Genomic DNA, 27,206 nt, shown 5'->3' with positions numbered 1-27,206 from the left:
TAGGCGTACCAGTTCCCTGTGGGCTGTGGTGTCTGCTGGCTTGTGCCCTCTGCTTTCGCAGAGGAGGCGGCATCTAGCTCACCTTTTAGGAGGCACCAGGAACCAAACCCAGGACCTCCCATGTTGTAGGCAGGTGCCCAACTGGCTGAGCCACATCCACTTCCCAGGAACTTTTAATTATAGGTAGAGAAAGAAAGGATGTATGAAAATAAGATCTAGATTGCAATAGCTTTATTTTACAATTATCAGAAAATCTCATGGTTCATTCCCGGGTTTCAGCACCAAAAAAAAACCACCCCAATCTCAGAAGCCATATATGGAGAAATATGGATGGCTAAATTTTACAAAAAAACAAAAACAAAAACAAAAAAACAACAAAAACCCAACTTATGCATGTTTATGTCTTTCTTATCATAAAATAAGAAATAAATATAATAAAATGTTGAAAATGGGTATCTCTCCATGATTTTCAATATTTTCCAAAGATTCTGCAATTTCTATAAAATTCAATGGTAGATAAGTTCACAACCTCTGTAATAGAAATATATTTTAAAAAGTAGGGTGGGTTAGGGGAGAAATATACCAACAGTAAGGAATGGACTATAGTTAGTAGTAGTATTTTGACAATGCTCTTGCATAGTTTGTAACAAATGTTTCACAACAATTCAGGTGGTGGGTGATGTATGGGACCCCTGTATAATGTTATGCATGCTTATTTTGTAAGTTCACAACTTTTGCTATACACTTAATATTTAGGTATATTCATGCATAAATGATGTACCTTAATAAAAAATATTTTTAAAAAATAAAATAAAAGCATCAGATGAGTGCATGTATTGAGAGATTGGGAAAAAAATAAAAATCCAATGATGGAGAAGGAAAGTCAACACAAAATTAGTTAGGACACTTTAATCAAGAAGGCGGCATCAAGCTCGGGCGTAGGCATGAATGTATAGGGTTATCCATATTAACAAAAGTAAATCATTTCTTTATAAACCTTACAATCTGACTTTATGGAATGCAGTTGAATAGAGTTCAGCTAATAAGCACATCTATCGAGCTCGCACCAGGCGCCGGGCTGGTTCTGAGGGTTCCCTGGGTGGAAAGTGTATCACCTTGCCAGGAAATCCCCAGTCTGAGGAGAAGCCTTAGGGACCCAGAATACCCATTGTATTAGTCAGCCAAAGGGGTGCTGACGCAAAATACCAGAAACTGGTTGGTTTTTATAAAGGGTATTTATGTGGGGTAGGAGCTTACAGATACCAGGCCATAAAGCATAAGCTACTTCCCTCACCAAAGTCTATTTCCACGTGTTGGAGCAAGATGGCTGCCGACGTCTGCCAGGGTTCAGGCTTCCTGGGTTCCTCCCTTCCAGGGTCTTGCTTCTTCCTGGGCTCAGCTCTCCTCCCTTCCTGGGGCTGGCTTCTCTTTCCTGTGTGAGCTTACTTCCTGGGGCTCCAGCTTAAGGCTTCAGCATCAAACTCCAACATCAAAACTCCAGCATCAAAAACCCTCGACTCTGTCCTTTGCCATGCCGTTCATCTGTAAGTCCCCACCCACCAAGGGGTGGGGTCTCAATGCCCTATTGATGTGGCCCAATCAAAGCCCTAATCCTAACTTAATCACACCTGGGTACAGACCAGATCACAAACATAATCCAGTATCTCTTTTTGGAATTCATAACCATATCAAACTGCTACACCCGTCGTTCCTGATAGCTCAGCTCAGGCTTGGGGAGCACAGGAAATGAGGAGCTCAGGCCTGTTCTGACCAGGGGCATCTAGGAAGGCTTCCTGGGAGAGGTGAGATTTGCAGTGGGTACTGCAGGGCACCGCCCAGACCCCCGAGGACCACGGCTCTCCTTCCCCATGGCAGGGAGTGTTGATCGTTGATGGCTCCCAGCTGAGGGCCTCTCCAGGCACTGCCCCTCGCTGATGGGGCCGCTTCACCACACGGGTGCCATCCCCAGGCATCCTGCGGCAGTGACCGGTCACTCTAAAGCACAGAGGCCTGGCCCTCTTGCCTGGACAGGGACAACCCTGAGGGCTCTTCCAGCGTCAGGGTTCCCCAGGGATTGGCCAAGCCTCTGCCTCGACTGTCTCTCAGTTTGCCCTGTTTCCCCAGTTCTTACAGGTGGGGTCCTAGGAGCACTGGCCAGCAAGCCTCCTGCGCAGACTGCTCAGCGTCAGGGGCAGTGGAGGGAAACCCCGCCCCGTGCAGGCAGGCAGTGGGAGGGTGTAGGGGAAGGGTTTCCCCCACAGCGGCGCATGCGTAAAGGCGCGTCGAGAGGAGGCCGGCCGGGCAACACGAGCCACGTCCTCGGTATCCCGGGCTCCTGCCTACCTGAGGATTTCCTGCAGCTGCCCTGGGGGTCTGGCGAGGTGGGCTGGCCCCACGCGAGTTTGGGCTAGTCTCCGCCAGGCTGGCATTCTCATTCTGCAACCAGAGTCGAAATCTCTCATCCCTGCTGCCGTGGGCCTGGCCATCTTGCCCCGACTACTGGTGTATGCGCTACATGGTTAAAGTTTAGGCATCTTAGCCCATGAGCCATACGATGAAGACAGGCAGTACAACGCAGGGAGCTTTTCAAATACTTATCAAGTGCCTTCTGTGTGACAGTAGGGTCTAGTGGCAGCAACACAGAAAAGGTCCTTGGAACTTGCCTTCTGGTCGCTGGACGCTGGCTCTGGGATGAGGAGATCTGGCACAGGATCTGCAATCCCACCGCTGCCCACCCAGCGCCCTCAGCCAAGCTACTCGGAAGTCTGGAACCTCGGTTTCCTCATCTCTGGAAGAGGACACATAGTGGCACTTAATTCCTAGGGCTGCAGCGAGAGTTAAATGAGAAAGCACACATAAAGCCCTTAGCTCACCGCCTGACGCATGGTGAATAAATATATATGAAATAAATGAAAATAAAAGTAAGTTTGGCAATATAATGTTATGCTAGAAGGAGTGGGGTGGGGGGTATACAGGAACCTCTTATATTTTTTAATGTAATATTTTTTGGTGTGATGTATATATCTTCAAAAAATACAATTTATAAAAAATGATGTGGTGGAGGGGTGGGGAGTGGGTTATATGGGAACCTCTTATGTTTTTTGTTTTTTTTATGTTTTTTAATGGAATGTTCCTTGTGATCTATTGACTTTGATTTTTAAAAATTGATTATTAAAAAAAATGCTAAGCTAGAGTTCTTCAGTCAGATGCCAGATGGTGAGGAGCTCCTCAGGTTAACTCTTCTATTTCACTCCCGTTTCCATCTCTCACTGTTGCGGTGAATGTTATATGTCAACCCGCTGGGCTACGGTGTCCAGCCGTTTGGCCGCACCCCGGTGAAGGCATTTTGCAGATGGGATGGGTGGCGACCACCAGTCGGCTCTAAGGACAGCAGATGACCGTCGTAATCAGTTGGACACCTGAAGACCTTTCCTGGAGAAGTAGAAATTCTGACTTCAACATGAGCTCCGCCAGAACGTCCAGGCTGCCGGCTTCCCCCGCGGATTTTGCACTCAGGACTTGCAGCATCGACCCCTGGAGGAACTCCGGCCTCCAGCTGGCCCTGCGGATTTCAGGTTTGCCAGGCCCCACCATTGTGTGAACCAGCTCCTCAAAATAAACTCTCCTCACCTGTGCACGAGTGCACGCGGGGCCTGCTGGCTGTGTCTCAGGCGTCTCTCAGTTGCGTTGCCGGATGGATGAGAACTCAAGGGCCGGACGCATCCTGCCCAGCACGGGCCTTTAGCGCCCCCGTGCCCTGGACGGCTGGGGTACCCGGCCTTGTGGGACAGCGCTGGGACAGTTCCAGGGCCCCCCTGAGGCCAGCCCAAGCTCTGCCCTGTGTCAGCGAGAAAGCGCCACTCTCGCAGGTTGCAGGATGCGTGGCTGCCCCTCCGCGGGCTCACGGGCAGCGCTTGGGGACAGGCCAGCTGGGGCTGTGCGCGGAGCCGGGCGTGGGTGGAGAGGCTGGGGCGTGGCCCGCGCTCGGCCACCCAGGAAGCCACGGCCCTATAGAGTTGTGGGCTGGGGAGGTCAGGCCCCCAGGACAGGTGCCAGGGCCTGAGCTTGGCCCTCCCTGTTGCAGTGCCAGGGGCAGGAGGTGCGGGGTTGCCCTGAGGAGGGCGGAGAGAGCCCGCTGTGCGGCTCGAGCGCAGACGTGGCGTGGACAGGCGGAGACTGGGGTCAGCAGGAGGCGCAGGCAGCAGGGCCCCTGGCAAGCTGGTGGTTGGCCCACGCACGAGCAGAAGCCACCGCTGCGGTAGCGCGGCTTGGACCTCCGAGGTGACTGCTCGGGGCAGGGCCTGCTTCCGTGTGTGCCGTGGTGTCGTGGAAGGAGTGGCACTGCCCGCGGCCAGCGCAGCTCTAGCGGCCTGCTTGCTTCCCGATCGGCAGGTCCTGTGTCACACACGCACGTGCTGATTTCCCTGCTGTGCCCGTGGCTGGGAAGCCCTCGGCTCTTCTGTGCCCGGCCATACGGAGTTTGAATTCCTGTCAACATTATTTCCACAGGGTCCGATGCATGAAGTGGGCCCAGGTCTGGCCCTGGCAGGAGTGAACCCCAAAATGACATGGATTTGGAAGGGGGTGGGAGAAGAGGAGGCGCAGTGCACAGGCCTCAGCGCCTGATTTTGGCAGGGTGAGCTTGGGAAGCCACGGTCCGGCCGGAGGGCATCTCCTGGGCACGAGGAGCCCTGTTTGTTTGTCTTTCAGGTAGGAGAATTTGGGTGCATTTGACAAAGAGGAGCCTCAAAAGCTGCGGGGAAGGGAAAGAGCCCCAGATGAGCAAAGGAGCAAGAGGAAAGTGGCCGACAGGGCAGAGGCGCGTCTCCAGGGCGGGGAAGGAAGGTTTCGGCGGGAGGGACAGCTTCTGTTCTCCACTCGCGTGGCTGCCGGGGCGCCGGATGGGGCAGCCGCAAGGACAGGGCCCGAGGGTTCGTGGCCACAGGGCGCCCAGCCGCCTGGCCAGGGTGCGAGTGTGCAGGGGACACAGACCTGTGGCTTCTCAGCACCTGCCGGCGGGGACCTGGGGGCCAGGCGGCTGGCAGGGAGATGGGGAGCAGGGGTGAGGAGGCGCGCCCTGTCTAGCCTGACTTACAGGAATCGTTGGGAAAAGGAGCTTTCCCTGCCCATTCCCAGGAACTCACCAAGACGGCCTCGGGGTAGACGGAAGACCTGCCAAGACCTGGACGGGCCGGCCAGGCCCCTGCCCCACAGCAGCCCGAACGCATGCGCCCCGGGGGCAGGGGCCATGCTAGGGCCGGGGGGCAGCGAGGAGCAGGCCAGCCTGTGTGAAGGCCGGAGCTGCCCCTGCAGGGACAGCCTGCAGGTCCCCAGCTGCTGCTCTCCCGGCTGCTCCTGCCCAGTTCGACTTCCCCGACGGGGTCAGGGAAGGATTGTTCTCACCAGGACGGTGGCTTCCCTCAAGTTCCCGAGCAAAGTGCTGTCATTTATTATGTGAAAGAATGAGAAGAGCGACAAAGGCCAAATACCAGACTTCTAAAATCCTGTGATAACCACTGAAAGGGAATACGGAAAAATCAAAAGTTGTGTGTTAGAGTGCTTGGATTTTGGATACCTTTTATTGAGTTTATATAAAGTTTGTGGAATAAATAAAAACAAGCAAGAGTAAACATAATGGCTGTTTCATAAAATTATATTTAGTTCTATAGATAATATACACGTGCACCTCCAAATTATAAACCAAAAATGACGTAGCTCATCCTGTTCTTTTATAACCAACAGAGGTCCCTGAAAAATGCCAACCTGCAAACCCGAAGCCAGGGCAGGCCTTCCACTGGGGGTGCCTTCCACGGGGGGCCCTTCCACTGGGGGTGCCTTCCTCGGGGGGTGCCTTCCACAGGGGGTGCCTTCCACTGGGGGTGCCTTCCACGGGGGGTCCTTCCACTGGGGGTGCCTTCCTCGGGGGGTCCTTCCACTGGGGGTGCCTTCCTCGGGGGGTGCCTTCCACTGGGGGTGCCTTCCACGGGGGGGTCAGGAGCGTGGCACCTGGGGGGGTTGAGGCCGGGGATGGGCCGAGCTGTGGATTTTTGGGGCATGGGAGAGGCCCCACTTGGCCTGACGAATTCTCTGGAGTGGATTCTCAGCGCTGGATCTGGAGGCTGGCGAAGGAGCCACTTCTGGTACCTGTTTTCAGAAAAGTGAGCAACAGGCCGGGCATATTTGCCACACATGGCACTGGATTTGTGGATTTGTCCCTCCTGCCCTCAGCCCGGGGACATAGCGCAGCTTGAATCTGCGGGAGGAGTCCACAACCTGGGCCCCGGGGAGGGCCTTGATGGCATTTCCTCTCCCCAGAGCCCCCCCCACCTGCATCCTCTGCCCCTCCCCCAAGGCCACCCTGCCTTCAAGTAGCCTTTGCTAGTGCCACCTCCTGAGAACTGTCCCTGCTGACACCACCCTTGCGACTCCAGATGGTGGAACCCTGCTCCCAGGCCCCGCTGCCCCCTCACGATGGAGGAGGCCCCAGCCTCTGCCATCTGTGTCCCCTGCTTGCCAAAGCCTCTGCCCATCGCCCACACACTCCACGTCCTGTTTCTTGTGGGGTCAGGGAATAGCCAGGATGAAAACCTGAGGCCTGACAGCACGATTCACAACAGCCAAAAGGTGGGCGCAGCCCACGTGTCTACCAGCAGCTGCACAGATGAAAAGACGTGGTCTGTGCATGTGCAGGGATGTTAGCCACGAGAACGAATGAAGCTCCAGAACCTCCTACAGCACGGACCAACTTTGAACACACAGTGCCGAGTGGAAGATGCCAGCACAAAGGACAGATAGCGTGTGGTCCATGTGCATGAACCATGAACACGCAATGCTGATGGAACACGCCAGCACGAAGGACAGATAGCGTGTGGTCCACATATATGAACCATGAACATGTGATGCTGATGGAACACGCCAGCACGAAGGACAGATAGCGTGTGGTCCATGTGCATGAACCATGAACACGCGATGCTGATGGAACACGCCAGCACGAAGGACAGATAGCGTGTGGTCCATGTGCATGAACCATGAACACGTGATGCTGATGGAACACGTCAGCACGAAGGACAGATAGCGTGTGGTCCACGTATATGAACCTTGAACACGCGATGCTGATGGAACACGTCAGCACGAAGGACAGATAGCGTGTGGTCCACATATATGAACCATGAACACGCGATGCTGATGGAACACGCCAGCACGAAGGACAGATAGCGTGTGGTCCATGTGCATGAACCATGAACACGCGATGCTGATGGAACACGCCAGCACGAAGGACAGATAGCGTGTGGTCCACGTATATGAACCATGAACACGCGATGCTGATGGAACACATCAGCACGAAGGACAGATAGCGTGTGGTCCACGTATATGAACCTTGAACACGCGATGCTGATGGAACACGTCAGCACGAAGGACAGATAGCGTGTGGTCCACGTGCATGAACCTTGAACACGCGATGCTGATGGAACACGCCAGCACGAAGGACAGATAGCGTGTGGTCCACGTATATGAACCATGAACACGTGATGCTGATGGAACACGTCAGCACGAAGGACAGATAGCGTGTGGTCCACGTATATGAACCTTGAACACGTGATGCTGATGGAAATTGCCAATACGAAGGACAGATAGCATGTGGTCCATGTGCATGAACCATGAACACGCAATGCTGATGGAACACGCCAGCACGAAGGACAGATAGCGTGTGGTCCATGTGCATGAACCATGAACACGTGATGCTGATGGAACACGTCAGCATGAAGGACAGATAGCGTGTGGTCCATGTACATGAACCTTGAACATGTGACCTGATGGAAATTGCCAATACGAAGGACAGATAGCATGTAGTCCATGTATATGAACCTTGAACACGTGATGCTGATAGAACACGCCAGCACGAAGGACAGATAGCGTGTGGTCCATGTGCATGAACCATGAACACGCGATGCTGAAGGAACACGCCAACATGAAGGACAGATAGCGTGTGGTCCATGTACATGAACCTTGAACACGTGACCTGATGGAACACGCCAGCACTAAGGACAGGTAGCGTGTGGTCCGTGTGTATGAACCTTGAACACGTGATGCTGACGGGAGGCGCCAGCATGAGGGACGGATACGTGCGTTCCACGTGTATGAAGCATCCAGAGCAGGCAAATCTGTGGGGACAGAATGCAGTCTGGTGGTTTCCAGAGGCTGAGGGGAGGGGAAACGGGGAACGACCGCGCATGGGGTCTCTTTTTGGGGTGATAAAACTATTTTAGAGTTAGAGATAATGGTTGCACAACATTGTGAGGGCACGGAATTGTTCCCTTTAAAGCTTCTCTGTATCTTAGATTTAGGGCTCAGAGAGCTTTAGGGGTGGGGGTTAAGACTTTATAATTCAAAGGGGATTGGTGAAGAAACTTGGAATCCTAAACATCATTCCACTATCTAGGTCATGCACAAACCTCGCTGGGCTGTCCTAGAATCCAACCACAATGAGTAACATTGTCCCATGAGAAAAAAACATTCTGAGCTCCAAATAACAAATTTAGAAACAAACTTTTGGAATATAGCCTTTCTCTCTTTAGTTGTTGGAACTAGCCGTAATCTAGTCTTGAGTTTACAGTCGATCCTTGGCTCTTCTGAATTAATCAATAAAAAGACAACCTGATGTTAGTCTTTAGGGAGGCGAAATTCAATTTAGTCCATTTTCCTATTTGTTAGCTCCTCTGGTAATTGGTTTGATGGGAAGAAGTTTGAAGTTATTGGTTGAATAGAGGGTTTTGGAGTGGCTGTGCTTTTCAATTACCCACGCTTCACCTGGCCCCAATTAGCACTAATAATGGAGGTAACTGAATAGAAGTCATTTCCCATCCTATCGGTTTTAGCCTAGGCTTGTTTATTGTCCCCTAATGGAGACTCATCCGTCCTCCGTCCCCAACACAGAGCCCCTTTCTCCAGCAGGGACTCGTGCTTCCATGCCACAGTAGGTCAGATGGATGCTGCTGGACCACACTAAGTTATCACTACGAGGTTGCAACAAATGCTTTTAATAACAAAACACAGACAGCTAAGAAGAATCACCAGACATGTCTAACGTGCATTTGGTAACCTCGGCATTCATAGCCCAAAGGTATGACAAGGTATTTCTGCAGAAGAGTTAGAAATCCTAGTCCACATGTTCGGCTGATTTCTATTTTCAATTTCTCTTGTGGCTGCATCCCAATTTAAATTAAGACAGGTTTTTCCAACCTGTTCATGTCAGCAGTCCACTCGTTTTCGAATGTGGTGTTTATATTTATGAACCACAAGCTACGGGCCATCTAAGGTTTCAGTTTCTCTTCTTGGACTCGTTGGTATCTATATTAAAGACAATAAATATGCTCCAGGCCAGGAGCCCCCTTCCGACCTCCTTTGATCCCTGGGTCCCAGCAGCCCTCCCCTTGACATATAAACTAGCCAGGCCCCTCCCGCCCGGCGGGGAGATGAGGCAAGCTTTCCTCCCTGCTTCTCCCCTAGTCTGAGTCTCCAGCATCATGTTTTCCTGTTGCCATGGAGATGCAGCTAAGTACACAAATGAGCGCCACCACCCCGGCGAAGGCTGAAAGTCCCGGGAAGATAGAATTACTAACTCAACCCACACTGGGCCACAGGGACAGGGAGGGAACGTCCTCCCCTCCCTGCAGGGCGCGCAGGTGAGGTGCGGGCGGCGCTGGAAGGGACGGCGGTCCTTCTAAAGGCACGGCAGACACCCCATTTTGACAAAACCCCAGGGTTAGGCTCAGGTCAGGGCCACGTGGACGGTTGTTGAAGAAAACATGGAAGATGGAGTCTCCTTCCTGGAAAACGTTATCCCCAGCCTCAGCTCACAGCCTTGTTCTTAGAGAAAGCAGCCGCAGGGCCCCGGAGCCGCGTTTCCGTGGAGAGCCTGCGTCTTCTAACTCTCTCCGTATTGCCATGGGAAGGAGGGGGTAATATTTTTAATAATTTCTCTTTTACTAACACTCAGGGGCGATTTCTCTCAAGGCTTAATAAATTGATTCATTCCCAGTTCTTTTTTATGTTTTCTCACACCTACCCACCTTTAGCACACAAGCAGGCTCCTGTGTTTTGCTTCCTCAGTGCCATTTGCATCCTAACTTCTATCTCGTTTTAAAGATGTACTTGGTTTGGGTTAAAGAACCACTCACTGATCTGTCTCCAAGGAACATCTGAAAATAAGGGGAAGACATAAATATTTAGTACTTGATAAAGTATGCAATAGAAATTTTCATTTAAAGAAGTCAGGGATTTCTTTTTAAAGAAATTATAAGGATTTCCTAAATACAAAAATTTTATGGTATTATCTCAACTGTTAATTGATCCTTTATCTAGTGACTTTGGCAAATATAACCCTACTCTAGTCTGATATATAACTATTACATCAGTTGGGAGATTTTATCTAGCATCTTTCCCAAATTTTTGTGACAGATCTCAGTCACATTTTTACAAAACATCACTGAATCCCATGTGTGTAGTCGTCACTTTTATGCCACATGTATACATAATACTGTGATCTTATCAACTGTTAGCTTCTATTGGATTTAAGGCTTGCAAACCCAAAAGCTGTCTAGTGCAAGGCCACACCAACAGAACACTGTTCTAACGGTTTTAGGTACCTTACATCAGGCATATCATTGACTTTTAAAAAATAACATTATTTTACCAGTCGGCCTTGACAATGGCTGAATATTTATTGGTATCTCTTCAATAGAATTAGAGATGTTAGAGATGCTTTAAAAACAGCAATTCTTCTCATCTCTTGAGATCACTTCCTACCCCCATTTTTCTCTTGGGTTTAAAAGAACTGAAGTGTCTTTAACTTCCCCTAAAAGTCGTTTTCAGGTAAGAGAAATCACAGGTAAATACATGCTAAAGTCAAGTAAATTTCCCTTTCTAAATTTAACTTATTTAGTTCACTCTTTCAGGCAAATCTTTTCCTCTTAGTGTGGAGAGGCCGTGGACCTGCGGTGATCAAGTCCATCAGGGCAGATGCCAGACCACCGCTGCGGCTTCGGGAAACGGCCTCTTTGAAATGCCGACTCGCCTCCAATCTTTCCAGCACTTTCCATGGCGCAGGACCCACGTCCTGGGCGTCTCCTATAAAAGAAAGGGCACTCCAGGGGAACCGTCCCTGGACGGTGCCGCTTCGTGCCATTACGGCATGATGACCTCATGGCATCAGGGAGGGCAGCCCGCTCACTGGGGCTTGGGGGAGAAGGCGGCTTCTAAAAGGACAGCGCAGGTACTGATATTGGTCAAACACCCGCTGCATAGCCGTCCACAATTTAAACAGGTCTCCTAGCAACCTGCAACAATAGGAAAGCCCCGCCTCTCCTTTTCGTTTCCTTTAAATGGATTACAGGAAGTAAGAGCAAGGATTTTAAAAGATGGCTATGCCGTCACCTCAGCCAGGATGTGTCCCCACGGCCGTTACGGGATCCTCACCTGCCCGCTGTAAACAACCTCGTTTTGGCGGTCTCAGTAGCGTGCGGGAGGATTTGTGGGGAGCGCTGGCTGGTGACGTGGCCTCCGGGAGTCCTCCCATCATCTCGGGTTTCAGGTCGTGGAGGCCCGGGAAAGGCACCCACCGCCGCTTTCAAAACAAATGGAACCAGGACGGAGCGAGGAGGCCCGGCCCTGCCCGCGGGCCCAGCAGGCCGGCTCACCTGCTGCCCTGCCGGGGCACAGGTCCACCAGGGCCCCACGCAGCTGTGCGTGCGGCAGCCGCACCCCTGAAAAGAAACTGCCTTTTACAAAGCGCCCCAGGAATCACCAAAAGCTTGGCGCAGCCACTCCCCTCTCCCCAGCCTCTTCTCCACCAGTCAATACACAGAGAACTTTGGCGGACTGTTCGTGGAAAACAGTTTAGTCTTTGTTCCGATATTCCCAAGGGTTTTACTGGTTAGAATTGAGGATGCTGCTTGAAAGTCGCAGGGCTGTGTGTGCTGGGGTTATAATCTCCCACTGCCCTTGGTAAAGGCCACACTCCTCAAAAACCTCGGCATTGAACAGAGAATCTGTAAGGTTAATTTATTTGCGGCTTAAGTTGCTCAAAGGCTATTAACAGTATATCCTTCAGAGTCTTAGAAACCAGTGGTATCCATTTAAATTGGCGCTGTGATTGAAATAACAAAGAAATCCCCTGGGAGCCATTTAGAAGCAGTTTGTTACGACCAAGTCCCCGGTAGTTTCATTGCACTTTTCCTGTTCGCCTGTACACTACGGTAGAAAGAACAACGGAGACTTTCCTGCTTGCACACGCGGGGTGTGTTCGGACACGTGTGCAGTTCACGGCAACTTCCTTGGGTGCTGCTGCCCCACGACGATGTGCCTGGTGAAACCATGTGACTGAGACCAAAGAAATAATCTCAAACAGCAGAGCAGACAAAACCAGGTCCTGAGAGACGACACCAAATAAGTCAGCCAGAGAAATTTAAAACCTGCCAGAAAGGCAGGAAGGAGGGCCTTTGAAAATGGCAAATAATTTCTTCTAAAGAGAGAAAGGGACTTCATTTAGTAGGAGAAATGTCAGCCAGGAAACTTGTCATTGCAATACAAATCCCTTTTGCAAAATAAATGTACCCTCTTGTGGCAGAGGACAATAGACACACAGCTCTTTTTAAAGTTAGTTTAAAATGCATTTTCCAGTGACAAAAAATACGGAATATGTCTTAACGATATAACTTGGTATACCCAAGTAGCCTCTCCATAGACTGCCATGAGTGAGAATTACTTTATAATTTTCAGGTCTCCTGACAAAGACCACGATTAAGCGCTTGAAGGAAACAGGCAGCTCAGCTGGTTGTTCAGAGTTGCTGGGAACCAGGAGAAGATGCTCTTTCCTTCCTAGAGGTTGGCCCCTCTTCTCCCGCCCCAGGGGAACAAGACACAGTGAGGAGAGAAGGCGCTTTGGGTTGCTTGGCTGGTGGTCAGCTTTCTGGTTGTTGAGGCTGGATTCAGGCCTTGCTGTGTTTTTAAGTTAATCATTAACTTTCCTGAAATCTTGATGGCATTTCAGGGGAAATACAAATATGCTGCCTTTCCAAGGAGGCTAGTCTTGTAATTATGTTTTATTTCAAACACCTAGCTAGAAGCACCCTCTTTGGTTAGTTGGTCACTCCCTCTGTAGCCTGTAGGTCAACAGCGACTGAGTGAAGCAAGGGGGGCGGAAAGCAGAGCTGGAACGCTCACCCTGCACGCGTCATTTGCACACTGAAAGCTGATCACTAATCCTCTACCTCTACGGGTGTCAGGCGCTCCCCTTCCTCAGGGAGACCCTAGGGAGAAACTGGACTGTGTCCCATTACAAAGGCCAGAAGCCGACCTGAGAGTTTCTGTATCAAGCCCCTAAGACCTTTTAATTACACTTCAGGAATCAGTTTGTCATCAAATGATGATACAGGGTATGAATCCTAGGCCAAGTGGTACCCAAAGGAGAATCACAACTGGAAGAGCATGTTCGTAAAATTCAGTTATAATATAAATATATTTTTATGTGCACACACACATGCACAATGTGGTGCTGCCGTGCTGGACTGTAGTTTCATATTATCTAAGTGAAGTGAGGAAGAGGCTGTGCGTGACCAAATGACCACTGTTTTTTTTCTCAGTGTTTGAGGAAACCCAGAATGAGATCAAGCCCCACTATCCAAATGATGCTTCCAAGTGATTCTAGCGAAAATCACTACGAACAGCAGTTTACCTCATTCCGAGAAATCAACTAATCAAATACATTAAAAAGCTGTCTTTGTACCAAATTGCAGTTTCGAACAGCACTGCCTCCTGGGGATTATGGGCCTGTTCACGCAGCCTTTAAGGTCGGGACTGACCAATTCCACTGAAAGGGATGGCCACGTGCAGTCCAAACAAGGGGCAGGCTGTGGCTGAGCTAACGAAGTTTCGGTTTTATACAAACAGCTACTTAAAATGATTGGGTCATTTTTGCCCACTGCTTTCAAAATAAAATCTCCATGCACTGTAACAAAAAAAATAGAGGGGAAAATAAAGCCAAAACAGTGACAAGAATATTTGGTGGTTGTGAATTTCGTTTTGAAATAGCCCATTTGTATCTCTTTCTCTAACCTTAAAATAACTTATGTCTTAAATAAAGCTTATTAACAAAATAACGTGCTAAATGCAGACTGTCAGACTTAAAAGATGACAGCAAAATGGAGCAAATTTCCCCCCAAACATTCAAGTTCATATTATTTTAAATTTTGTCAGAATATTGAGATCCCTCTAAGAGACTCTAATAGAAACGTGTTTAAAAATGTGTTTAAGCTAAGCCTAGCTAGATAGGTTAAGGTGGGATGCACACAGTCACCCATGGTGCTGAGGGTTGCAGAGACGAAGCATGGCTTGCTAAGAGGCTGCCTGTGTTTCAGATGCAGGAAACGAAAATTTCTCTTCCTTCTCCCCCGCAGTAGTGCCAGTTCAGAAGCTGGGGCCCTCTCCTTCAAACTCCTCCCCCCTTCTACTACGACTTCTAATGTTTCATTTGGGGCTATTAAAGCGCTGCTTTACTGTAGTACAAGAGTTGCATTCTAACGTGTTTATCCACGCAGTCACCAGCTGATCGTTTTTCTCAAATGCTGCTTGTTTACACCTCATCTGGCTTATTCTATGAAGGATGAGAGCTGAGAAACCGTGTCCCGAGCCATCACTCCCATGTTTCGGGCCCTGAACCATCATTTTTGCATTCGCCTAATTTAGAAAATGACTAGATTTTGAAAATCTTAAATCCCAAACCCAACAAACTACATTTAAATCAAGGAGAAAAAACAGAAATAAAGTAAATCCTCAGGTGGAAACTATTCCGGTCATAACCCTCAAAAGAGGGAGCCTCACTTTTCAAAATCGCGGCTGGGTTGGGGGGGAAGGCCGGCCGGGGAGGCTCTGCGTGGCCTGGTGCCAGTTCCCGGGACCTGGGGACCTGTGGCGCCCGAGCCCAGGCCTGTGCACCTCATTGCTCTTCTCCCTCACTGCTGAGGACAAGACTTTGGTTCGATGAAAGAAGCATGGCTAGGGAAGTGGATTTGACTCAACAGATAGAGCATCCGCCTACCACATGGGAGGTCCAGGGTTCAAACCCCAGCCTCCTTGACCTGTGTTATGAGCCGGCCCACGTGTAGTGCTGATGCGTGCAAGGAGTGCAAGGAGTGCTCTGCCATGCAGGGGTGTCCCCTGCTTAGGGGAGTCCCATGTGCAAGGAGTGCGCCCCATAAGGAGAGCCACCCAGCACAAAAAAAGTGCAGCCTGCCCAAGAATGGCGCCGCGCACACGGAGAGCTGACACAGCAAGATGACGCAACAAGAAGAGACAGATTCCCAGTGCCGCTGATAAGAATCCAAGCAGACACAGAAGAACACACAGTGAATGGACACAGAGAGCAGACAACAAGGCGGGGGGGGGGAGATAAATAAATGAAAAATAAAAAATCTTTACGAAAAAGAAGCACGGCGAAGGCTCGCCCCTGCCACCTCGCCTTGCCCAGCAGGCCCGGGTGGCAGCTGTCAGCTGGAGGGGACCAAGCGCTCGGTGGTCACAGCTGCTTTTGAAATCTTGAAAGACGGTTTATCGCTGAGAAAATGGAGTACTTTTCAGCATTCACAAACTAAATATGCACCGGCTGCAGTAGTGCTGGGCTCACCCCCTTCTCTGAAACTCGGCCTGCTCTTAGTGCGAGGTTTCCTTTAACTCACTTCCTGCCTTCACACTCGCACAGCGGGGTATTTAAATTGCAAAGCAATGGAGAAGCCAGGCAAGAAAGCGGGGTGCCCGGCACCCGGCCTGTGTCTCCTCTTCTCCTGGCAGCCTTAGAGAAGCGTCCCCGTGCTTTGAGGTCGCCTCTTGGAGGAGAGCCTGGCACACTCCTTCTAGAAGGTTCTGAGGCCTACCTCCGGCCAGGTGGGTTTCCAGGTACCACAGGCAGAGGACTGCAGGGACACCCAGGTAGATGTCGACGCCCACCTGCACCCCCGCCAAATCACCCTGAGACTATCGGCCAAACCATCTTTACACGTTCAGCTGTACTTTGAGTCATTTCTTGTATGCTTTTGTCTCAAGCCCACAGAAATCAAATGGCATTTCAGAGGTTCACACTGCAAAGGCCTCTGTTGCAGAACCTTTTCCCCCAGGGCAGGTGCTCTCTGCCTCAGTAGACTGTGGTCCCCTGGTTTGGAAATCCAAAACAAAAAGGAGGTCCTCACCTGTCATGGCTTCCTGCCCTGAAATGCCACCGAGTACGTCGTATAAGCTGCTTTTACCACAGCTTTACGCTTGTCATTCGTCCAAGCCCGTTGTAATTAATGTGGTTATACAAACGAAACGAGGGGATGAAATATGTCTCTATTTCCCGTTTCCCGAGAAGGATGTATTTGAGGAACCCCGCCCCACCTCCCCGCGTCCCTGTGTAAACTGAGTCAGGACACGCATGTACTGTGGGAGAATCAAAGCTGTGTGCCAAGGACTCTGTTCAGTCTGAAGACTGAGAACACGTTTAAACAAAGCAAATTCAATGCTGTAGAGGGGAATTCCAAATTAAAAACACCAAGGGGGCAGAGATCTTCACATATCATTAGAAAATTACAAATGTGTGCATCTCTATGTACAGATTTAACAGACTTGTGTTTTGGTCATGTTATCACAGTTTATCTAATACAATATACACCTTTAAAAACATGTTTGTTTGCCTCCCGCCCCCAGGATAGAATTAAATCTTCTTGCTTTGGAAGAATCGAGAAGCAGAAAAGGGTAAAAGCAAGACACCGGTCACACGTCATAGAGAACCATGATTTCCATCTTGTTATACCTAGTTAAGACAAGAGGAAACTGCATGTTTTATTTCGTAATTATGGTCATACTTCCACGTGCCATTTTAAATCTGGATCATGGGATTCTCACATGGGAGGATTTGCTCAGTTCCAGCCTCTTGCTTTTCAGGGTGGTTGAGTGACTTGCCAAAGGTCACACAGCTAGCCAGGGAAGAAGCTGTGCTCCCATGTCTCCCACCTCACTCCTCAAACTGACAGTACTTCTTCTCCAAATGACAGGAAGCTCAAAGCAGTTGGGCGGGCACAAGGAAATGTGCGGTGCCAAGGAAGGGGCATTTCCTTTCTGTGCATGACTCAAGAAAACCAGGATTAGGGAAAAAAGCCTGCTATTTTTAATAACTTTACTGAGATGTATTTCACATGCAGTAAAATTCACGTATTTAAAGAGTACAATCCAAGGGTTTTTAGTGTATTCACAGAATTGTGCAGTCATCAGTATAATCACTTTTAGGACATTTTCATCAGCCCCCAAAGAAACCCCCTACCCCATAGAAGTCACTGCCCAGCGCCTCCAAATCCCTCCGGCCCTGCCACCTCTAGTCTAGCCCCCATCCCTGTGGATTTGCCTATTCTGGATGTTTCATGTACATGGAATCATACAACAAGTGGTCCTCTGGGACTGGCTTTCCAGATGTCTTCTAGGTTCATCCACATTGCAGCATGTATCAGTATTTCACTCTTTATTATTATTATTATTATTTCTTTTAGGAGGTACCAGGGATTAAACCTGGGACCTTGTACATGGAAAGGAGGCACCACTGAGCTGCACCTGCTCCCAACTTCATACTTTTTATGGCTGTCTAACACTCCACTGCATTATGTACCACATGTGGTTTATCCGTTCATCTATTGATGGACATTCAGCTGCTCCCATTTTTTGGTTGTTGTAAACAAGGCTGCTGTGAACATTTGCATATATTTTTGTGTGGACAAAGTATTTCCTTTCTCTGGGGTATATATGGAGGAGTGGAATTGCTGGGTCACATGGTAACTCTAAGTTCAACCTTTTGAGGAACAGCCTGAATTTTCTAAAGTGGCTGCATCATTTTACGTTTCCACCAGCAGTGTAACAGGCTTCTGGTTTCTCCATGTCCTTGTCGGCACTTATTATTCTCTATACTTTGGGATTTTTTTTTTTCACTATTTTTTTTTTTGTGGTAAAATACATTTAACATAAAATTAGCCATTTTAAACCAATTTAAGTGTACAATTCAGTGGTATTAACTATACTCACAGTGTTGTACAGCCATCACCTTTATCTAGCTCCAAAATTCTTCATCACTCAAAATAGGAACTCACCTCCTATTAAGCAGTGACTTCCCATGCCTCATTCTCCCAGCCTGTGGTGACCCCTAACCTCTTTCTTGGTTTAAAAAAAGAAAAAGATTTCTTTTATTTATTTATTTATTTCTCCCCAGCCTCTTGTTGTCTGCACTTGCCTTCTTCATTTCTTTTGGAGGCACCGGGAACTGAACTCTTGATTTCTGATGTGGGAGAGAGGCACCTAATGGCTTGAGCCACCTCTGTTCCCTGCTTTGCTGTGTCTCTCTTTGTGTTTTTCCTCCTGTGTCTCTTGTTGCGCCATCTCCTTGCATCACCTTGCCACACCTGCCCGTGTGTCAGCTTGCTGTCTTGCTCGTCTTCTTCAGAAAGCACCAGGGACCTCTGCAACCTGCTTTGTTGTGTCTCTCATGTTTTTCTTCTTGTGTCTCTTGTTGAGTCATCTTGTTGTGTCAGCTTGCCATGCCTGTCTGTTGTGCCAGCTTGCTGTCTTCTTCAGGAGGCACCAGGAACCAAACCAGGGACGTCCCATGTGGTAGGCGGGAGCTCAATCGCTTGAGCCACATCTGCTTCCCCCATTCTGACTCTATGAACTTTATTATTATATTTCATATAAGTGGAATCATGCACTATTTGTCTGTTTGTATCTGACTTACTTCAGTTAGCTTAACATTTTCAAGGTTCATCCATGCTGCAGCAGGCAGCAGAATGCCATTCCTTGTTATGGCTAAATAATATCCTGCTGTCTGGATAGACCACATTTTGTTTCCCTGTCCATCCTTTAATGAGGACTCCAGTTGTTTCCACTCTTTGGCTATTGTGAAAGTGCTGCTATGAACATTGGTGTACAATCTCTTTTTGTGTCCCTGTTTTCAATACTTTGGGATATATACTTAGGCGTGGATTTGCTGGGTAATACGTAATTCTATGTTTAACTTTTAGAGTGACCATCAAACTGTTTTCCACAGTGGCTGCCCCATTTTATGTTCCCACTGGCAATGGTCCAGTTTCTGTCCATCCTCTTGAATACCTGCTATTTTCTGGTGTTTTGTTTGTTTTTAACCATAGCCATTCTAGTGGGTGTGAAGTGGTATCTTAGGTTTACCTATATACATCCTATTATTAATACCTTGAATTAGTGTGGTACATTTATTACAATTCATGAAAGAACATTTCTGTACTTCTACTATTAACTGTAGTCATTGTTTACAACAGGTTTCACTGTTTTTGTTGTACAGTCCAATGATTTTTAAAAAAATTTTTATTGTAGTAATATATACAACCTAAAATTTCCTCTGTGTGACAGTTTGAAGCTCTTTTATGATGCTCTTTTGTGATGCTTTGATTGGAGTGTGTGACTGGAGTGTGTCAGTGAGAAGTGGGCTAGCGCAGGTCTCTACTCTCTTGCTGTGACTGTTGTAAACACAGAGAAAGGAAGCCGCCATTTTGATCCGGCCATGAGAGAAGGGACTCCAGCTTTGCCCACAGCTGAGCTCAGGGAGCCGAGGTCCAGGGAGAGACGACTGATCAGCCACAGTGGAGTTCAAGGAGAAACCAGAGAGAGGCACGCGGACCTGTCTTGCCGGATCGCCAAGTGGCAGGACGTGAGGGTCAACAGTAGCCGGCTTTGGTGAGAAAGCATCTCTGATGGTGCCTGGGTTTGGACATTTCATGGCCTCAGAACTGTCAGCTTTTACCCTAGATAAAATTCCATTATAAAAGCCAACACATTTCTGATGCTTCACATCGGCATCCCTTTGGCAAACTAAGACACTCCTTTTAACCACATCCACATATATAATTACCTTCACAATGCCATGTAAATTTGCATTTCCCTAATGGCTAATGGTGTTGCACATGTTTCCATGTACTTATTGGCCATTTGTCTATCTTCTTGGGAAAAATGTCAATTCAGATCAACCACCAATTTTTCAATTGGCTTGTCTTTTAAAAATGAGTTGTAAGAGTTCTTTGTATAGTCTAGATACAAGGCCTTTATCAGATACATATTTCACAACTATTTCTTCCCATTCTGCGGCCATCCTTTAACTTTTTTGGTAATGCCCTTTGATGCCCAAAAGTTTTTAATTTTGGTGAAGTCCAATTTATCTCTTTTTCCTTATGTACTTTTGGTATCTTATCCAAGTTACCTTTGCCTACCCCAAGCTCACAATGATTACTCCTACAATTTCTTCTAAGAGCTTTACAGTTTTAGCTCTTACATGTAGGGACTTGTACAAGTTTGAAATAATCTTTGTGTGTGATGTGAGATAGTGGTCCAACCTCATTCCTTTACATGTGCATACCCAGTTGTCCCAGCAACATCTGTTGCAAAGACCCTGTAGTTTCTAATATAAAGCAGGGAAGTGTGGCTTTTAGGTGATTCTAATAAAACATTAGAGAAGAGAATGTGGATCTGGAGTAGGGACAACACTACAATGTGGCAAATACTAATTATATCTCTTTTAAGAAATTTGGGATATTGTAAAATACAATGTCAAGAACTTAACAGTTGAAAAAAAAAAAGACCTTTACACTGAATTACTTGGTTTTGCTTTGCCCATCTGAGATTTTCTAGGACCCATGACTGTGCTATTCATGGCCCACCCCAGGCAGATTTACAGAATCCACATAGCTTAAGCAGGTTAGATTTTTTCACTCATCCTGACTTTCCTTTCTACACTATTTCCTTCTAGAAAACGGTGTCCCGTTCTTGCCAGTTCTTTGCCCATAGCCCCATAAAGAGATAAGGGCTGATTAAGACGTAGAGACGTAGATTGACCCCCAGGAAGTGTTTTCACATCAGTAAATTCCTTGGAGGGAAACGGGAACCGCAATTGGACTTGAAGCATTCCCCATCGATGCCGGGGTGTGAGAATGAGCCTAAATCCTCCTGCTATAACGCGCAGGTTGGCCCTGACTCTAAGGATCAACAGAATAAAAATCCCCTGTACAGAAAAGCATCGGTTCCTTTCTTTGCTCTTCATGCATTTTTCAAGTGGCCTGTCTGGTCTGGGCCTGGAAAGCTTCTGTGTCCACCCTCACTTTCCGTGTGTTACTAAGTCACCCTGGCACGAGCAATTTCCCCAGCGCCGGCGGGCTCTAGCAGAAGCACCGCTGTCCTTGAAGACTTGCCCCCATGCTGTATGGACGGCATTTTCCCAGCGCATCATGATGTTTTCTATAGGTGTTTATCTCTTTGACGCAAGGGAATTCTGATCTTAAACATTCTCCAGTGTACTTTGGTACATCCATACAATTGCATACGAAGCAGCCATCATATTTTTATATGAAATGACATCATGATATGTAGTTAAAGTGAAAAAGTAAGTTGAAGAACAATATGTGCTACAAGAGACTTTTTCTGTGTGATAAATTCTACATATATCCATTCATTCTCACATGCACAGTACAGAGTCTATAGTTAATAATAGGGGTGACTCCTGGACTTTGGGGTGAGGGTGCTGGAAGGGGGGGCGACTGCAGCGGTTTGATATGGCTTTGAATTCCAAAAATAGATATTGGATTCTCTTTGTGATCGGGTCTACTACTGGGCATGACTGAGTTACGATTAGGGCTTTGATTGGGCCATGTCATTAGGGCATAGAGTCCCCACCCCTTGGTGGGTGGGAACTCACAGATAAAAGGCATGGCAGAGGACAGAAGTGGAGTTTTTGATGGAAGGGTTTTTGATGGTGGAGTTTGATGCTGAAGCCTTAAGCTGGAGCCCGGGAAGTCAGTTCACAGGGGAAAGAGAAGCCAGCCCAAGGAAGAGAGGAACCCTGAGCCCAGGAAGAAGCAAGCCCTGGGAAGAGAGGAACCCTGAACCTAGAGAGAAACAAGTGGAAGGGAGGAACCCAGGAAGCCTGAACCCTCGCAGACGTCGGCAGCCATCCTACTCCAACACGTGAAAATAGACTTTGGTGAGGGAAGTAACTTATGCTTTATGACCTGGTATCTGTAAGCTCCTACCTCCAAATAAATACCCTTTATAAAAACCACCCAATTTCCGGTATTTTGCATCAGCACCCCTTTGACTGACTAATACAGGGACACACTTTCTTCTTACTTTATATGCTCATGTATGTTAGAATTATTTAAAGTGAGCACAAATTACTTCTGTATTAAAAAAAAATTATAACCGAACTCCATAAAACCATTTAATCTGGGGCCTTTTAAAATCGAAGATCTAATATTTCCAATTTTTTTTCTTTAATTATTAGTCTATTTAACGTCGCTACTCTTCTTTAAGCCGATTCTGGTCGTTTATAGTCCTTAAAGTTTTTTAGGATAATTTATTTGCATTTTAAAGCTTATTGGTATAGACACATTATTCTTTTATAATTAAAAATATATATTCTTATATCATTCATTCCTAATGGCCGATCATGCATATTGTCTTTTTTTCCCTTGATTAGATGTGGCAAAATTTATCTGATGATTGGTTTTTTGAAAATAAATAGCTTTGAGTTTTATGGTTCAACTCCATTATTGATGATTATTTTTATCTATTTCATTAAATTGTCTTTCATTCTTATTGATTTATTTCTTCTATTTTCTTGGGGCTATTTCTCTTTCTTGCAGTAACTTCCTGAGTTGAAATCTTTGTCAGTGTCCTCTCTAAGAGGAGCGATTCCTGCTGAAGAGGATTTCCTCAGGGCATCGCTTGGGCCCCGTGCCACACGTCCCCTGGGCAGAGCCCCCCTTTCTTTTTTCTCTTAAGAGTTTGCTCTTTCTGACTGTGTTTCCTCTCAATATCTTCAAAAGTGCGCTCAAGTACAACATTTTAAAATTTTGCTCAATTTTGTTTTTCATCGGTTCCTCTTGTGAGGGGGTGTTGGCTCTCTCTTTATTGCTGATTTTTGGCTGTTTGTACAGTGATTCAGGACGGTACCCCTACGATTTCTACACTTTGGAATTTATCAGTAGCTCCTCTGTGACCTTTTCTTTGGTCGAAGGCTGTTTCCTAAGTGTTTGCAAGGAGGGTGTATTCTCTCTTCATAGCTAGAGTATTCCACGTTTTATCAGATCCACCTCAGTGAGCGCGTTAGTCACGACTCTTAGCTGTGATTTCTGCTAAGACCACGATGCCACTTTTTACACTCGGTTATTTGCCGTTTTTCCTGACGTTCCTTAGCGCTGGCTTCGTGTGTGGTTCTAGAGTTAGGCGTGGAGAACCATCTCCTCAATCCCCTTGTAACTGTCATTGATACAAAATCTTTTTCTTTCTTTTCCCACTTGAATTTGATTTTGTCTGTTGTTCATACTACTACGCTTAATTTATTTTTATGAACATTTGCTACGTAGTCCATCCTTCTATATTTAAACTTTTAGTTTTATTTTGGGGTTTTCTTCTGTGAAGCCCAATCTTAGAGCCTCAATGTTTACTCATTTTGATTATAACATGCTTTGATTCATTCTACATTGTATATTTTCTATTGACCTTGCTCTATCCAAGTTTTTAACATATTCCTTCTCCTTATTTCCCTTTTAGTTGTTACCCATAATTTTTGAACACATATATTGAAACTTCCCTCCGTTGATGTCTTTTTTTTCACACCCAACAGAAGCAAAAAATCTTTCCGTGTTTTCCTGGTTTCTTTGCTCACCCCTGCTGCTTCTATCCCCTTTTATTTAAAATTCAATTTTTACTTCTAATTTCCTTTAGTCATTTTTTTCATAGTTGATCCCTGGAGAGGAAGCTTTTGGAGGTTTTGCATGTCTTAAACCCCTTTCCTCTGCCTCTCACCAGATTACAGTTCAGAGCCCAAAGCCCTTAGAATTGTGGTGGCCCGTTTCTCTCTCTTCTGGCAGCCTGACGCCTCATCTTCACACCTATGTAAGCGCTTCCTTAAAGACATTAGAATACTTTCTTTGTTCTTGGTGTTCTGAAAGTTGGCCACGATGTAGCTGCCAGTAGAGCTTCCTGATTCGTTGTCCCTTTCCTCCATGGTCCCTTCTAATCTGAGGATTTCACCTTCAGTTCAGTAACAATTCCTTCTGTTACTTCTTTGGATTCCCTTCCCACCCCCGCACTCTGGGCTTCTGTTACTCCAAGCGGGTGAACGCTGGAGTTCCTAGATCGTCCCCCGTCTCTTTATTCATCAACTTGTCAACTTGAGTAGCTTTCCAGACTCCCTTAGCTGTATCTTTTCCAGCTCACTACTCTACTCTTTAGCCGGGAATCTTGTGCTGGTCATTCTACCGAGCTCTTCATTCTTACTCGACCCATCTTTTTCTCTGTTGAGTCATTAATTGTACATGTATGTCCATTTCTGTGGGTTCTATGCCTTCTTGCTCATTGAACCTGGTGGCTGGCTTTCCCTGCACTGGATTATTCTTGGGTGAGTTGGCGTTCATCCTTGAAGTTGGCTTCTCCTGGCAGTGGTAAGCAGTGCTTGTCTGCATGAGCTTAGGCCCAGTGACTGTGGCCCAGGCAGGAAAGCTCAGCCGGGCAGGGTGTGACATCACCTGGGCCCCGGGCCTGGACCTCCCTCGCAGGGGCTGGCAAATCCTGGGGTGCTGCCCTCACCTTTGGACGCAGGAACACTGCCCTTCGCTGCTCCTCTCTGGAGACAAGGAACCCAGCAATTTGGTATTTAGCCCCAAAGTCCGGGGAGGAGAGACGCTGCATGCTCACACGTCCTTCTGGAATCTCTGCTGACGCTTCAGGAAAGCTGGCGGGGGTGCATTTCCCATAGGTTCACCTGGGCCAGCCGATGGGATTTTGACCCAGAACTTAGTCCATGCATTAAAGGGTCGGAAAGGGCAGGCAGCCCGCGGAAGGTTTCAGCAGGAAATGAAGGGGGCACCTGCCAGTGGGCAAAATGGGGTACCCAGAGCAGGAGACCAGAGCCAGCTTGGAGCTCAGAGAACTCCAGGCCCCGGGCCTGGTCGAAGCATACCGCGGGGAGGAAATGAGAGGGCCACTGCGCACGTGGGATCTTCCTCCCTCTGGCAGCACAGACGAGGTGCGCGGCTAACGTCTAGGAGATGGCGAGCGGCAGGGGTGCGCTGTGGAAACAGGCCCCCATTATGGGCGGGCCAGGGGACCCCGACCTCCGTGGTCCATCCTCCAACAGAAGGGTCAGCAAGGGCTTACCAGGTGGGCTCGCGGCCTCGCGCTCAATGGGACCACCGGGCACGTGGACCTTGGCGGTGCGCCCTGAGTAGCACCTGGACTAGCGGCCTGGCAGGTGGCGGGCCTGGAGCGGCTCCACCAGGAGCAGGGGGTGCATGCAGAGCCCGGGGGAAGGGCTGCGACCCCCCAGCCGTCTGGCCCTCAGCATGGCTGGTCTGCCCTGCCTCTGCGCCTTCTCAGCACAGACATGCTCCATCCTCCCCGCCGTACCGCGGAAGGTTCTCGTAGCAAAGCCTCCAGCTTGGCCCTGTCTGCCTGCCCCAGGAGCGAATCCCTGATATGCCAGGGCACCGGGGCTCCTCTCACCCCCTGGCTCCTCTCACCCTGTGGCTCCCTCTCATCCCGGGCCCCCTCTTGCCCCATGGACCCCCCTCGCCCCTTGATCCCCCCTCTCCCCCTGGCTCCCTCTCGCCCCCTGGCCCCCTCTCACCCTGGACTGCCTCTTGCCCTACGCCCCCTCTCGCCCCCTGGCCCCCTCTTCCCCCGTGGCCCCCCTCTCTCCAAGACCCCCCCTTGCCCCGTGGCCCCCTCTCGCCCCGTGGCCCCTCTTGCCCCGGGTCCCTGCCCTTGCACCCAGTTTCCCCTTTGCGGCGCTGCTCCTCACCCCCTGGCTCAGTTTCCTGGGGCTGTCACCGCAGAGTCCCACCAGCAGAGGTGCTGGGGGCAGCAGCCCACTACTATCTCACAGTTCTGGGCACCAGAAGCCGAAATCCAGCCGTGGGCGGGCTGGGGAGGGCCCTGTACCGCTGCCACACCTCGGCCAGCAGCCGCCACCCCTGCGCCTGCCCCTGGGTGTCCCGGGCACCCCTTCCTGGAGGGCCACGGTTCCTGCACCACCCACTCCATGCTGGCGGGCCCGGGAGGGGAGGACGCCCCCGCGGGCAGCGCAGGCCTGGCCTGCGTCCCCAGGCCCCTCTGCCGGGCCTGCCACGTGTCCGGCTCCTTCCTTCGGCCTCCCGCCCTTTCCTCCTCCGCAGCACCCGCGCACACCCCCCTTCTGCGCCCAGCGGCGAGGCAGACACCGGGGCGGCCCTCTGCCCCCAAACACAGCTCACCTTGGCCCTGCCCCCAAGCCCCCCTCAGAACCAGCAGTCTCTGAAAACACGCCCGTCAAGGCCCCTGCCCTGTTAAACACTTGGGGTCAAGGCCCCGGCCACCTCCCCTCTGCTGCTCCCACAGAGCGAGCGGCGACGCCGCAGCAGAGCTGACTTCCACCGAGAGGAGCAGAAGTTTGTAGCTCCAATGGCCGAAACAAGTTCAAGTGCCCTCGGGCTCCGTTAGACCCAGGACGGGCAGCCCCTGGCCCCACCTTCCTCTCTCCCTCCGCTCCCACCTGTGAACGGCCCTCTCCCCCAGGGGGGAGCTGCTGCTCCCTTCACACCCCAGGACACCGCTGTCCTAGGGACCCTCCAGGAGCAGGAGGCTAAGACCCCTAGCTAGATGGCCCAGCACCTTCCCCGTGTCCCATGGCATTGCCATCCCCACCAGCGACAGGCAGGGGCAGAGGGCTAGGGAGATCCCGACGCCCTTTAGAGACGGCGCTCTGCCCGCTCCCCGCAGCAGGTGGCCCCCGAGGACGGTGCCGTCGATGGAGGATTGAGGGTGGCCCCCGAGGACGATGCCATTGGATGGGGGATCGAGGGTGGCCCCTGAGGACGGTGCCGTCGATGGGGGATCAAGGGTGGCCCCCAAGGACGGTGCCACTGATGAGGGATCGAGGGTGGCCCCCGAGGACGATGCCATTGGATGGGGGATCGAGGGTGGCCCCTGAGGACGGTGCCATTGATGGGGGATCGAGGGTGGCCCCCGAGGACGATGCCGCTGGATGGGGGATCGAGGGTGGCCCCTGAGGACGGTGCCATCGATGGGGGATCAAGGGTGGCCCCCGAGGACGGTGCCATTGATGAGGGATCGAGGGTGGC

The 27,206-nt window shown here is 49.4% G+C and overlaps 1 long non-coding RNA gene across 1 annotated transcript in view; it reads right to left on the bottom strand.

Moving 5' to 3' along the window:
* Positions 1-209: 209 nt before the first annotated feature.
* Positions 210-27,206, bottom strand: part of LOC101443582 (uncharacterized) — a 36,110-nt gene continuing 9,113 nt past the window's right edge. Inside the window, exons 2-5 of the long non-coding RNA XR_011646013.1 lie at positions 11,434-11,762; positions 11,075-11,127; positions 10,071-10,199; positions 210-2,788 (exon numbers count right to left, since the gene is read on the bottom strand). This is a non-coding gene — a long non-coding RNA (uncharacterized lncRNA). The remainder of the gene's footprint in view (positions 2,789-10,070; positions 10,200-11,074; positions 11,128-11,433; positions 11,763-27,206) is intronic.

This window comes from Dasypus novemcinctus, chromosome 16 (genome assembly GCF_030445035.2).
Source record: "Dasypus novemcinctus isolate mDasNov1 chromosome 16, mDasNov1.1.hap2, whole genome shotgun sequence".
In the NCBI taxonomy this organism is placed as follows: Eukaryota; Metazoa; Chordata; class Mammalia; order Cingulata; family Dasypodidae; genus Dasypus; species Dasypus novemcinctus.
The sequence above is the reverse complement of the archived record's forward strand: the minus strand, read 5'-3'. Positions and strand labels throughout refer to the sequence as shown.